Genomic DNA, 14,234 nt, shown 5'->3' on the forward strand with positions numbered 1-14,234 from the left:
CTTCCTGTTTTAAAGATATCAGAATAAAGATACCTGGAATTTTAAGTGACTTTTTCCAAGGTCACATAGATGAGTCAGTGGGACAGACAAGTATAGCTACTGAGTGACAGAGACGAAGAGCTATAGACTTTTCTCTCCACACCCGCAGAAATGCCTAAACTACTCCAGCATGTAAACCCTTCACTGGTGACATCCCATCCTAATCATTTTAGCATCTCAGCAGAGATGGCAACACTGGACGCTTCTACCTACATGCTGGTTGCTTTTTCATTTAAAAATAATAATACTGATAAAATTATTAGCATTTATGAAAAAGAGCACTGCAAGAGAAATTGGCCAAGGGTTTTTCATATCTGTTCCAACAAATTATTAGATACTAAAATATGGAAGGTTAATGGTAGGCAACAATTTAGACTGTCCATATCCTCCTCCCTCCCAGTGCTAAGTATAGCCTCAAGAGACTGCCTTCAAAATGCTAAAATAAATTAATCGGGAGTCAGTTCCTGAAATATCACTAGCATATTAAACCTTCTTAAAAGATTATGCCTGACTCATATACATCTTTAGTTATTCATTCATGTGGAACTTGAGACTACAAATCACATTTGTTACATTTTAGAAAATTCTCTTTGCATAGTTTCAGTTATATCAAAACTAAATAAATCGTCTTTAGCCAAAAAAAATGTTCTTAATCCTCAAGTTCCTCTGGGACACTTTACATTTCTATTCTCAGACTTCACTGAACTAAAATTAGTGTTTTGTATTGAATGCAGAAAAGTGATTAGAAGTAATATTGACCTTGAAAACAAATGCTTAGCTAAAAATGGGTTTAGTTTAACTAACTTATATTTTTTAATGCATACACCTTCTAATCCATTAAAAAAATAACTGTGTCCATATAGTCAACTCTGCAAGAAAAAAAATCATGACTTACATAAATGGTGATTTTGCATTGCTTGCAGGAGATACCATGACATTAAAGCAATATACACAAAATGGGAAGTCTACCATTTTAGAAGTTCATTGTTTTATGTACATGTATAGTCCTTTTGTTTTTCTGAGAAATGTTGTCAAACAATGCCTTGAGAATTAACAAATAGCTACTTTAGACACAATACCAATTGCACTGTACAATATGTAATTTCCAGGTAAATTGTGAAGAAAAATAGAATAGTACTAAATAATAATTTTTCTTTTGTTATTTAAAAATGACTATATTGGTTTATAAAGTTGAACAACTTATCTATTATACAAGTGAATAGATGTTAATGTCAAAATACTTAAATAATCAGAGGCTTTACCATACCATCCCTGTTTCTTGCCCAGTGATTCTACTTAATGACTTGCATTTATTCAGTACTTGTTGCAGCAGTGCACTGGTGCTAGTTCCTACCAGCTTGCAAGAGCCAATTGTTTAACATCTACAAATACTGTAAGTTTTTGTTAGTGTGAAATCAGCCATGATAGGAACATTTACACTATGGAAATTGGCAGTGTTACAAATCATGCTCCCCCAACTCCTTTACCAATACACTACTGTGATTATATATATATATAAAAAAAAACTGCACACAATGCTATAGGTGGCAAACAAGAATAACTAAGACCCAGCCCAGTTCTTAACATACTTATTTGAAAGGATTGGATTGGAAACATAAAAATAGCTTAAAAACTGAAAAGAAGTAGAGTTAACGCATATTTTGAAAGCTTAAACCTTTATGGTTTGAAGAATGAAAAGTGCCATTATCAGAAATAAGGAAGTCAGAAAGAGACATCTATTGGGGAAGTTTGTTTGGAACATGGGTTATTTGCCTAAGAATGAATTCAGTAGAAAGATCATGGGAGTTAAATATCAGAGTTCAAATTATCCATGATCACATCTTTGTCTACAGGCATGGTTTCTAAAATTATCTGCACATTAGAATCAGCTGGGAAACTGCAAAAATTACTATCGTTGTCCTAGCCCTGGAGATTGTGACTTACTTGGTCTGAGATACGGCCTAGGCTTTGAAATAGTAAAAGGATTCTCAGGTAATTCTAATGTGCAGAGTAGCTTGGGAAACACCGGGCTATGATTTAAACACTTTTAAATCTTTTTACACCTAAATTCCTGAAATGGAAAGATAAATGGATACATCACAAGCTTTAGGGCCTGCAGGTCAGTCCCCAAAGCATGCTTACTATTTGCCATTACCTAGAGCTGAGGAAGAAAGTCAGTCCTATTTTCTATTATGTAAGAGGAGTTCAGTCAAATAAATTCACTTGCTTTCCACTATACAAATAATTTTAATAATTGATGGGAAATTGTGAGGGAAAAAAAAACTAATTGTTCTTGGTACAAACTGAAATGTGATGTCACTCCTTGCACAAGCTAGCCCAATAAAATGCCTTATGCATTTCATAATGTGTGTCTAACCCATCAAATATAATTCTCTCTCTCTCCATACACACACACACACACACACACACACACACACACGATGCAAACTCACGTTTGTAATTTTGGTGAAAGAAGTACCTCAATCACCTAAGTGATTCTTCGTAAGGAAGATAACTACCTCCTTAGGGATATATATGCTCTTCAACTGGGAGAATTCAATGAGATTATAAACAATCAGCTTGATTCTCCCCTTTGCATTCAAGAGAGCGAAGAATGCTCTTGAGATAGAGTCAAAGGTTTCCCTTTCTTTTTTCTAAACAGCATGTAGAATTCCAAGTTATTCAAGAAAACAGAATGACTTAAAACACATTGTATAAAATTTGAGTGATGTTTTTTCTTCTCCGGTTGTGCTTTATTATATATATTTGTGCTGCACATCAAATAACAAGACAGCGAGAGAGAGAGAGAGAAAGAGAGGAGAGAGAGAAAACAGAAACAAGGTCTGTCAAACAGGATTTGTAAGTATTTATTGTGCATTTAAAACACAGATTTTGATTCAATAGGTCTGGATTGTGGCCTGAGATTCTGCATTTTCACCAAGATCCCAGGTAAATCTGAGGATGCTTTGTAGTCTATTTTTTCATGGACCACACTTTGAGGAGCAAGATGGTGGACACCTGAAAGAAAACGTTTGTTGGATCCATTGGAGTCATTCCCTTATATCCTTATAGGCAACATAGAAATACCATGCTCAGACACAGAAATATCATATACACAGCAGGAAAGATGAGGAAAATCATCACATTTTCCTCAAAGGTACAATTAGTCATTATTAACAAAGGTTGTTTTACCAGGCATTTGCTTGAGTGAGCCATGAATCTACATATGATTCTGTATGATTTATAGACATATGATTAGATGTCTGGAGGGAAAAGAACAAAACAATTCATTGGCATTAAAAATTTAAATTTAACTGATGCTAGAATTACAGAGTATTTCTCTTTTACACTAGGACTACCAAAGTGACCAATGGCATCCTTTCTGCTGAAATATTTATTTTGTAATATGAAATCAAAATATTGGAATCTCCTCTCATTATGTGTATTTGCAGATTCAAGTGTTTAACCCAGTATATGATGCAAAGCAGCCCATTAAGACAAACACAGTCACTGTTTTATGAAGTAAAGTGAATGATTAAAAAAAAAGAAGAGTGCTCCTGCCGCAGTTTCATGGTGTGATCAATGGCATTCATCTTCCCCTCTCAGTGTAACCAGAATGTCTATCAAAACCAGAAAACGGAAGGCTTCAGAAGCATTATGTAGCTAAAAAAGGAGACTATTTTACCCATTAGTAATAAATGTACCTGCTGAGCAGAACACAGCTATACCTGAAAAGGTTCCACAATTCTCTTTTGCTTAGCTCTCCCTGCTATGAGAGAACCAGTGTGCTAAAGAGCATTTTGTAAAAGCGAAAGAGTTCATATAATTGACTTTACTGGAATTAGAAGACAGAGTACAGTGTGCTAAACCTGAAGCAGCCCAACTCTATGATGAAGGAAAATTGCACAATTTAATAGCCAGATATAGGAACTGTGAAGTAATAGAAGTAATCAAAGGCTTGGCCATGCTTAAAGGAACAAATCTGTTACTTTTCCTTTTGCTCCAGAGAGGGGACTGCAAGTGGGCTATTTGCAGGAAAGTGCATTAACACAGCTTCCTAAATTTGGGTAGTACTTTTATGAAAAGGAGAATTTAGAAAGAGATAAGTATCTTAATGTTGAGGTGTCCTTTGGAAATTTGATTTATGAGTTTCATGATTCTAACTTCTATTTCATGTGAAACAATTAAAAAGAATATATCTAATAATTGCAGTTAATTTTTCCTCCTCTTCTCCTTGGCCTCAGCAAACTTAACCTTCATTAAGAATATCATCTTGCTATACCAAACGCATATTTTCTATAGAAAGGGAACAACCAAGCCATATTTAGGGTGAAAGCATATTAGCCTTTCTTGAACATCTGGTGAAAAGTGAAGTTTCAGCAGTAGCAATTTATACATCTGTACCATCTTGGGGGAAATGTGACTTGAGTGATTTAATAGCAAGAAGAAACACTGATTTACAATGCAGCATCCACACAACAACAGCCTGTGAAAATCAAAAGTATTAGGATCATAACCTTGAATGATCTTAATAAGAGCTTAATATAATCAGAATTCAAGAGATGAGAAATATTTTGTAGAGGACCAAAATATTTTTAGCAAGTCCAGAAATTTAAATATAGAAATTATGAGGGTTGAAAAACTGCATTAGAAATCATTTAAATCTTGTCATAACCTGAATCTAGCAGTATTTATAATGATTCAGATGAAGTAGTTGAGCTTTAGATTACAACTAAATTGCCAGTTAAACACATATAAAATTAATTTCAGTAAAAGGTAAGTATATGTGACAGCTCAATTAGTATGATTCATATACTTCAAAATAATTATACTATTAAGGTAGACAGTATACCGTCTAGTTTTATTCACATCAAATTTTTCATGCTTTGGTTAGCTTAAACTAACCATGGCATTTTAGAAGAATGAACAATGAACTAGGCTCTTCCACTAACTTTACTAATATAAATATTGTTTTATGTCATTATGCCTCAGTTTTCCCATTTTTGAAATTATTATTAAAAGTATGAAATCTCCTTTCATTATCCACATAATTCCAGAAAAATTAAATGTCTAAGATTTATTTTAATAAAATAAATGCATAAATTTCTAACTGGAATCTTTTCTGTATTAGCCAATAAAATGTTTTATCAAAATATATTACTGTGGAAAATTCAATAAGCTCTTATTGAAGCTAAGAGAAATAATACTATTAGATGCTATGTAATGTCATTCAAATTTGCTAAGTAAAGAAAGATTGCCTTAAGTCCAATGTTACTGTTTCCTACATGTTTTTCAAGAACCACCAAGTTCACTAAAATAAACTAAACATTCTCACAAGAAAAAATAATAGAAACTTGGTTCTGAAATTACTTTTTTTACATATTGTCAGATTCTTCATTTCTCACAGAAACACAACTACATCCCATGACATAGTTTTAAAATCAGTTCAATTCCATAAAATTAATTTTTCTCTATCTCTTCTCTCTATCTATTTTTCTATCCCTCCCTCCTCTCCTCCCTTCATTCTCTGTAAGTCCTCCCCAACCATGGACAAGTGAGAAGAAAAAAAAGTTCACGTTGGAAATACCTTTTACTGTCCACTGATATACTATGAATTTTAATTCAACAAATCCACTCTTGACTTCTCATCTCCTTCACACCTCTCACTTCTCCCATTTCACCAATAACCTACTTTGTGTCATGAATCTCTTATCTTGATTTATGATGCCAGTATTCCCTCAAGCCACTCCATAGGGAGAATAGGCAGATACTTTTAAGTCTTAAATTGCCTCATCTTCCAACGATTTTTTGCATCTCCATGGCATGCTGAGTCTAAGCCTTCTGAGGACTTCTCAGGTAGTACTTGCACTTTTTCATGTACATTTCCTGTGCACTTTCCTGTGCTTTGTCTTGGTTCAGGGCCCCGCACTAAGGCAGGCATTGCTGCTCATGAAAATTCCCACTCCCATCACGTTAATTTATTCTTCCTGCTACTTTCTAAAAAGATATCTGCTCACATTACTTTTTTAAAAATGGCAACCTTTTATCTAAAAATGTGGTTTTCAAACTGTAGTGTTTGAAAATATCATGTTTCAAAATACCTGGAGTGTTAAGAAACTGTGTTTTAACATATATCTCAGGTGATTCAAATATAAGTGATTGGGAAACACACATTAGAAAAGTAGTTATAAACCAAAAAGTACACCATATGGATAATAGTGTTGCAGTTTTGACAATTTTGTTTAAATTCAAATGCTGTTGAGAAGACTTAAAGAAGTACCAGGTTCCATAAAGAATCTCTCACTACTTACTGACTCTGTTTCAGGCATTCCAGAGGGGCTGGTGGCAAAAAATTTTGACGAAAGATGCCCCTAACCTGGAAGAATTCCTAATACAATGGGGAAGTAGCTTTTTCTTTAAGTAACTAGTGTGAAATGTGATAATCTAAGAGAGCACCAAAAAAGTACATTACACCTAAGGAATACAGCAAATCACTTCACCATAGAAGTAATGCTTTTAGATGTTTGCATATATTTAAATACGTACATGTGGAAAAAACAATTGAAACAGCCTGAAAAGACTACATTTAACAGAATGAAAGAACAGTTTCTCCTCATGCCAACCCTCAGCCATACCGGTCCTCTGTCATAAAGAGAAGACTGCTCCTGGTTTCCTGTGGATTCTTGGAGAAAGCCTCCATGCATAGTCAGGTACCTACGTCTACTCACTAGAAATTGTCTACTCCTTTTACTCAAACTTTTAATACTTTCTTTCCTGACTTTATCCTTAGATGTCAACTTTGCTAACTACCCTGAGAAAGAAGCACCCACATCTACCAGCCAGCTTACATCAATGTGCATATCCTCAAGCTTTCCTTCTAAGATTGAGTTGTCGATTCTCTTATCCCATTATCTAAGGGCATGCTGTAGATACCTTCCTGAGTCTCTAACTTAAGAACATTGTTTCAGCAATTATCCCCCTGCCCAGTACAAACTATGATTTCTTTTGAATGGATCCTATATATCAGAAAAAAGAAAAAGAAAACAAATTTTAAAAAATCAAAAATCTATTTTAACCCTAAGTCCTACTCTGATTATTGCATTCTTTGCTCTTATTTATAGCAAAAATTTTCAAAATTGTATGATACTTGTTTCTCCCTTTTTGTTTTCTATTCACTTATGAACTCACTCCAATGAGGTTCCTTGCTCATTTCTCATTGAAACCACTCTTGTCTATGTCAATAATGATTTTCCTGTTACTAAATCCAACAGCGAATTCAGAGACCTAGTAACACTTTGTCATCTGTCCCCTTTTTTCCTGAAGTCTCCTAAATTTGTATTGCTACCCTATCGTCTCCTGATTTGTTGATCCATATCCCTCCTCCCTGCTCCAGCTGGATGTCTAAAAGCTTTCTTAAATTTAACATGCCCAAAAGTGTCCTAATTACCTTTCTTCCCAAGCACCAGCCTGTCCACCCTACACTCACTCTCTCATCCCAGGAAATATCACCACTATGGTGTTTCTGAAGTGAAGGCCAAAAACCTTCAATGTGTTGCTTGTTTTTCTCACACATTGCCTGCAATCTGTCAACACCCCATCTACCTTAAAAATCAATTGAAAAACAGTATATTCTCACTGTCTCTACTGTCACCACCCTGGTAAAATCTACCATCATCTCAGACCCTTCTTCAATGACCTGTCAAATCTCAATACAGAACCCAGAGTGAAATTTTAAAAGAAAAGGTAGATAACTGTCATTTCCCTGACTCACCTAGTAATGAAACTGTTAGAATTGTCCAATTTTTATTAACCTACTCTCGTACTCTGATGTCTTGAGAAGCAGATTTGTCAAGCCTTACACTTCATGACAATACATACTCTTCTTGTAGTACAATGATGATAGTGATGCTATTAAATGTTTCCCAGAAAGCACATTCCCAGTCATGTATATTTTTGACTAGAATCCTAGTTTATTCCTACATAAAACCTGGATGATAACATAATCCTCTGCATAATTGCTTGTGCACCTCAAATTTATACATATTAACAATTAGGATAACAATTAACAATTATACATATTAACAATTAGGATACACATATGGTGTCCATATCTACAAGTATCACTTTGGTAATGAGTTGAACAACGCTGTGAGTATATCTATTTTATAGAAAAACTTTCTAAGCGTTCCTCTATATACTCCCTGAAGGCTTAAATACTTGAAGTTACAGTCATGTCCACAAAGATATAGTCAGGCTGCACCCAAGAAAATGGGGTTAGGAAATAAATTTGGCCAAAATATATTCAAAAGTACTATTCTGGAAGCCTAATGTAAGTAAAAGTGTTTTCTAAAGGGCTAATTTATGCATTTGCACATGTGTGTGATTTTTATAAGTTGTGTGTGTGTGTAGGACCTAATCGGAATTTGAGTTAAAAATATTTCTGTTGCCAGGATAATATATTTCTTATATATTTATCATTCTGAGACTGAACTGTATCCATTGTATTTAAATCCAGCTAAAATTTTTCATCATACTCCTTCAGAGTTGCTTATAAATTAAATAATTAGATATGCAGTTAGACAGTTTAATTTGTTTTAATAAGGGTGGTAACATACCTGTTTGCACAAAAAGAAACATTTTGCTATGACAAAACCACATTATGCAACCTTGTCAGATAACTTCAAGATACTTTAAAAATGTATAATATATCAATATTGATTCACAGAAGGCAATTATTGTAGGAAGTAAAGAAGGAAAAAAGAAAGGATGGAAGGGAGAGAGAAAGGAAGAAAGGAATGAAAAAGGACAAAAGGAAGGGATGGAGAAGGGAAGGAAGGAAGGAACAGAAAGAGGGAGGAAGGAAGGGAGGGAGGGAATAACTATTCAAATTGTAACAAATGCTACAAACTGGATTCATTTTCTCTATTAACTTACAAGCTATCCATGACCCAGTAGATATTGATATTATTTCTTCTATGCCACAGTGTGTTTTAATTATATTATAGTTTTAAAATTATAAAATAGTCCATCAAGGTGTGATTACAGTGCGTGAAAATGTGTCAATTCTGGTATCTCCGGTCACCTCTTATTTGTACATAGAGCTATGCATTTCTGCATTCTGTAGATTTCTCTATCACTCACGGTTTCCCTCTCCCTCTTACTTTAGTTTCACCCATTCTCTGTTTTATCCTTCTATCACAGACATTTTATCTGCTGAGTCTGTAACTGATAAAGAAAGCCACCACATTTCATGGACAGGGCCACTTTAGTCATCCTTCAAAGCTAATGGCAGAGTGGTGATACTGTGAATTATACTGTCTGCTTGTCTTTCTAGACTTTTTCCACTTTTAACCATGATCTCTGGTGAATTCTTGAACTACAGAACCAGCTCTACTTCTCTCCTTTTCTTCTCTGTGCTTTGTTTCACAGGAATGATTTTGTTCTTGGTAAGTGCTAAGGAAAGCACTGATTGATGCCACTTCTATATTAGTATAATTGCCTTCGTAATTAAAACAATATGACATGACCTTCCTTGCTAGTTTGAATTGTGACATCTGTAGGTATATATAGACACAGATGAAAAAGAGAAGATAACAAGAAATTAACTTTAAACACCCAGTGTACCTTAACAGCACTTTTGTATTTAGAATTATATATACCCTTCTGTTGAATTTTAGCATGTATGCACACCTAACACATACTTTGTTGTATTTATCCAGTGCCTGCTCCCTAAAATGTAGGCACATTTATAAGATGCACTAACTCAATTCCCTAAGTACATTAGTACTAGTCACTAAAATACTCTGGAAATCTGAAAGTGTTGATGCATCTTTAAAAAGTGAAATGTTGCTGAAGAGTATTGGTGACTTATAAAAATCTGGGTCAGTTTAACTTTGAAGAGAAGCTCACCTAAGCAGGGCCCCACTGAATGACATATACAAACACTTCTCTGTTCTCTATCATGAGGTACAAAAAAACCCTAAAAATGTGAAATGTTATAAATAACTACAGAAAAAGCCAAGGGGGATGTATGTAACATTGTACAGAACAGACACGAGCTCTGAAATTAAAAAACAAAACAAAAAAAAACTTTTGGAAGCTCATATAAGAATTAGCATTAAGGACTGTGTAGACAAATGACTGGGATCAATTCTACCTATTCTTGCTGAGCTAACTTGGACAAGTGTTTCATGTCTCTGAATCTCAACTTTTACAGTTCTGAAATAGAGGCATATAGAAGATCTGATCAGCCGGGGATTTGGAAGAATTTAAAAAAATAAATGCATTGATGTGCACAAAGCACACTAGATGGAAATTATTAAGTGCTCAATAAAAGGCAGCCTTTATTAATGCTGTTTAACTATTAAGATTTGATTAGAAGCAAGTATAGTACTTCTACTGAGCATCTGGGGGAAAGGATTCCTTGTTGTGTAAGCCAGATCACCAAAGAATGCTTGCCTAGAGCTTTAAAAAAAATTGCTACTTGCACATAAAATCAATCTGTGTTTTCTGCTTAACATTTTTAGCTACGGTTTTAAAAGGACTGATCAGTTTGTACATGTCTTTTTTCAGGGAGGAGGGGGGCAATGAGAAGAGATGATTGTTAAATTGTTACTTTGACAACAAAGAGAACCAATAATGAAATAAGCAAAAAGACATTCTTAGCAGTTACTTAGCTTCTGTAAGTTTTGCTAAAAACAGTCAATACTATTTAATTGATCTTATGGAGCTTTTTTCTTCAAAAAATGATTTACTAAAGGAATCTGCAAAAATGAAAGTTAAGCATAATGTTAATTTCACTTTAATGGATCTCAATTTTCTCAGCTTGTGTATGTGTAATTCTTTGAAATTACCGAAACATTGACATATGTTTAGCTTAACATTATAATACCTAACACATATATCATATTCTATTTGTCAGACACTATGTGAAACAGCTTGTGATTAATGCATTTAATCATTAATAATGAGACTTTGAAGAAGATACCATTATTACCTTTTTCACATTTGAGGAAACTGAGGCGACAGAGGCTAAGTAGCTTGCTCAAATTTCCATAGCAACTAAAGAATGGAGTTAGAATTTGAACTCTGGTAGTCTAGCTCTAGAGTCTCATGACTCTGCTAATATCAGAAAAGTATAAAGTAACAGAAGGGAAAGTGTGGGTTATTTGGTGATTTCCCAAGATCTGGGTTATTTGGTGGTTTCCCCAAATTACATTTTTTCATGTAACGTTTTTATTCATTGAAAATAGAAATATGGCCGGGCGCAGTGGTTCATGCCTGTAATCCTAGCACTTTGGGAGGCCAAGGCGGGTCTCAGCCTTAATCACTTAAAGTCAGGAGTTCAAAACAGGTTTGGTCATCATGGTGAAACCCCGTCTCTACTAAAAATACAAAAAATTAGCTGGGTGTGGTGGTGGGCACCTGTAATCCCAGCTACTTAGGAGGCTGAGGCAGAAGAATCTCTTGAACCTGGCAGGCAGACGTGACAGTGAGCTGAGTTCGTGCCACCCTACTCCAGCCTGGATGTCAGAGAGAGACTCCATTTAAAAAATAAAAATTAAAACAAAAAAAAAAGCGGGGGTGGGGGGGAGTGGAGAGGGATAGCATTAGGAGATATACCTAATGTAAATAATGAGTTAGCGGGTACAGCACACCAACATGGCACATGTATACATATGTAACAAATCTGCACATTGTGCACATGTACCCTAGAACTAAAAGTATAATTAAGAGAGAGAGAGAGAGAGAGAGAGAGAGAAATAGAAATGTGGTTCACATTTGTCTGAAAGAAAAACGTAGGTCAGGCGTAATTGCTCATGCCTGCAAATCCCAGCACTTTGGGAGGCTGAGGCGGGTGGATCACTTGAGCAGAGGAGTTTGAGACCAGCCTGGGCAACCTGGCAAAACCCCTCTCTACATTTTTTTTTAAAATTAGTCAAGCATGGTGACATGCACCACCTGTAGTCCTAGCTTCAGAGGCTGAGGAGGGAGGATCACTGGAGCAAGGAAAGTCAAGGTTGCAGTGAGCCATGTTCATGCCACTGCACCCCAGCCTGGGTGACAGAGTGAGACTCTATCTCAAAACAACCACCACCACCAAACTCATCCATATTATAACAATTTGTTCTTTGGATTGTCTTACTTGAAGTTATTGACGTTGGTGACTATGTATTAATATTGAAAGTGATTCCAGATCTCTCATCTTTGAAAATCGTTTTTTCCCCAGTTAAGAGTTTTGTATACAAGTTTTATGGTTTAAGCATCCAAGCCTGTCTTTATTTTAAATCTTCTAAAACTTACAAAGCACGGAAAGAAAGAAAAGAATATAAGCATCAAGCATTTATATATTCTATATTGTAAAGTAAGTAATATATATGCTGTTAATTCAATGAAACACTGAATCTTCTCCTAAAGGATGAAAGTTCATTTTTTTATTATATTTGGTACTTTATGATTTGTAGTTATATTTATTCCATTTAAAAACTAATGTGTGATAACTAACATGTAAAACCTTCTTACTACATTATATAAATTTTATAGCTTTTATGGATTGATTTGCAATAGGTATCCCAGGAATCTCAATTGACAGTTGGAGTTTCACATATAATTTAAGATATTAAACACTGGCAGTGGCAGTTTATTCAAACTTTTTTGGAGACTTCACAGTGATGCTAAATCTTACAAAAGAAGTAATAAACTTTATGATTATTATCTATATGACAATTTTTAAGGTGATCTCGGTCATGATGTTAATAAAAATCAAAAGCAAACACAGAAAAAAATGAAAAAATTAGCAGGGAATGGGAATTGATCTATCGATATTTGCTATGCTTACTTTCAATAACGTTTCTAGTATAAATATGAATTATAAGTTAATAACAATAAAACTATATGTTCTTTTTCTTCATTTCCATTGGTATGTATATGCTTCTGTGCATGTTCGCACACAATCCACTTAGTAACATATGCTAGAATTCTTACAATAAATACTACTAGTAGATGCATACTGGAACCTAACATGTATATCTCTATTAAAATTGGATCAATAACTACCGAATAATGCATTTATTAGGACTCATGATACAATGTAACTAGTAATTTACTACATACAATGTGATAAATGACAAAAGATGAGCCCTTCAGGATCACTTTGTACGTGTCATTAGCAATTCACTTCACATTCTCACCTATACAAAATATCTTAAACCACTTAACAGCTTTCTAAAGAGAGCTAAAGCTCAAGTTATTAATATCTTTATTTAAATGTAGATCTCAACTTCTCCTTGGGGACTAGTAAAGCTTCTTTCATAATGCTACAAGGGAAAAAACAAATTTTGAAGGAACATATCTGGCTCTCTGTCTCCTGTGGATATGCAGGTCTCTGTATGTTTGTATAAGTTTGACATTATCAAACAACAGTGCCTTGAACAGTTGTCTTAATAAAAGATATAAAACTCCTTAATTCCTTGATCTTGATATGTATATAGCAAAAATAAACTTTTAATTTCTATTTAAAATTTCCAAAATCAAAATGTTTTCATTCACTTAGCTTTGTTTAATGTCAGCATTTAAGGAAATTGACTATGAAAACAAATGCATTCAATATACTATTATAAACCTAGACATAACTAACCTATGAATATTGTCATCATCATGACTAAATTTAGTCAACTCACACATTTACATCCATGTCTCATTTTGACTTACCTGTCTGCATGGGTAAGCCACAGTGTGAATTAGAAAACACAACTGCATGGCACAAAGAACACAAAGATTGTCTCCGATTAATAAAACAGCTCTTATTTCTCTGGGTTTATACCGGTATCTCTTTTGAGGACAGAATTTCAATGGATAAAATGAAGAAACCATAGAAAAACAGATAAATTCACTTCTTCCATCTAATATACTGATCTGAAGCAAGGTACAATAGATGGAGCTATGACTAATACATGGCATAGTAGCTATCCAATAAATATCTGTCAGATTAAAATTATGAGTTATATGTAGTCAATATTACAAAAAAGCCTTTGCTATTATTACAAGACATTAAGTAAACTAAAAATCATTTAAACTATTATATGAAATATATCATAATATAAACATTAATAATGGTTAATGGTTTATGTTGATAGTTTATTATAATTTTAAAACATAAAACATAAACTTACAGTTTAATAGGTGTACATAATATA

General features: G+C 34.2%; 1 protein-coding gene across 6 annotated transcripts in view; it reads right to left on the reverse strand.

The window, feature by feature from the left end:
• The window catches only part of PCDH9 (protocadherin 9), a 957,408-nt gene that overhangs the window by 177,204 nt on the left and 765,970 nt on the right, over nt 1-14,234 (reverse strand). The gene's annotated exons all lie outside the window — the stretch shown is intronic.

Source organism: Papio anubis, chromosome 15 (assembly GCF_008728515.1).
Source record: "Papio anubis isolate 15944 chromosome 15, Panubis1.0, whole genome shotgun sequence".
Lineage (NCBI taxonomy): Eukaryota > Metazoa > Chordata > Mammalia > Primates > Cercopithecidae > Papio > Papio anubis.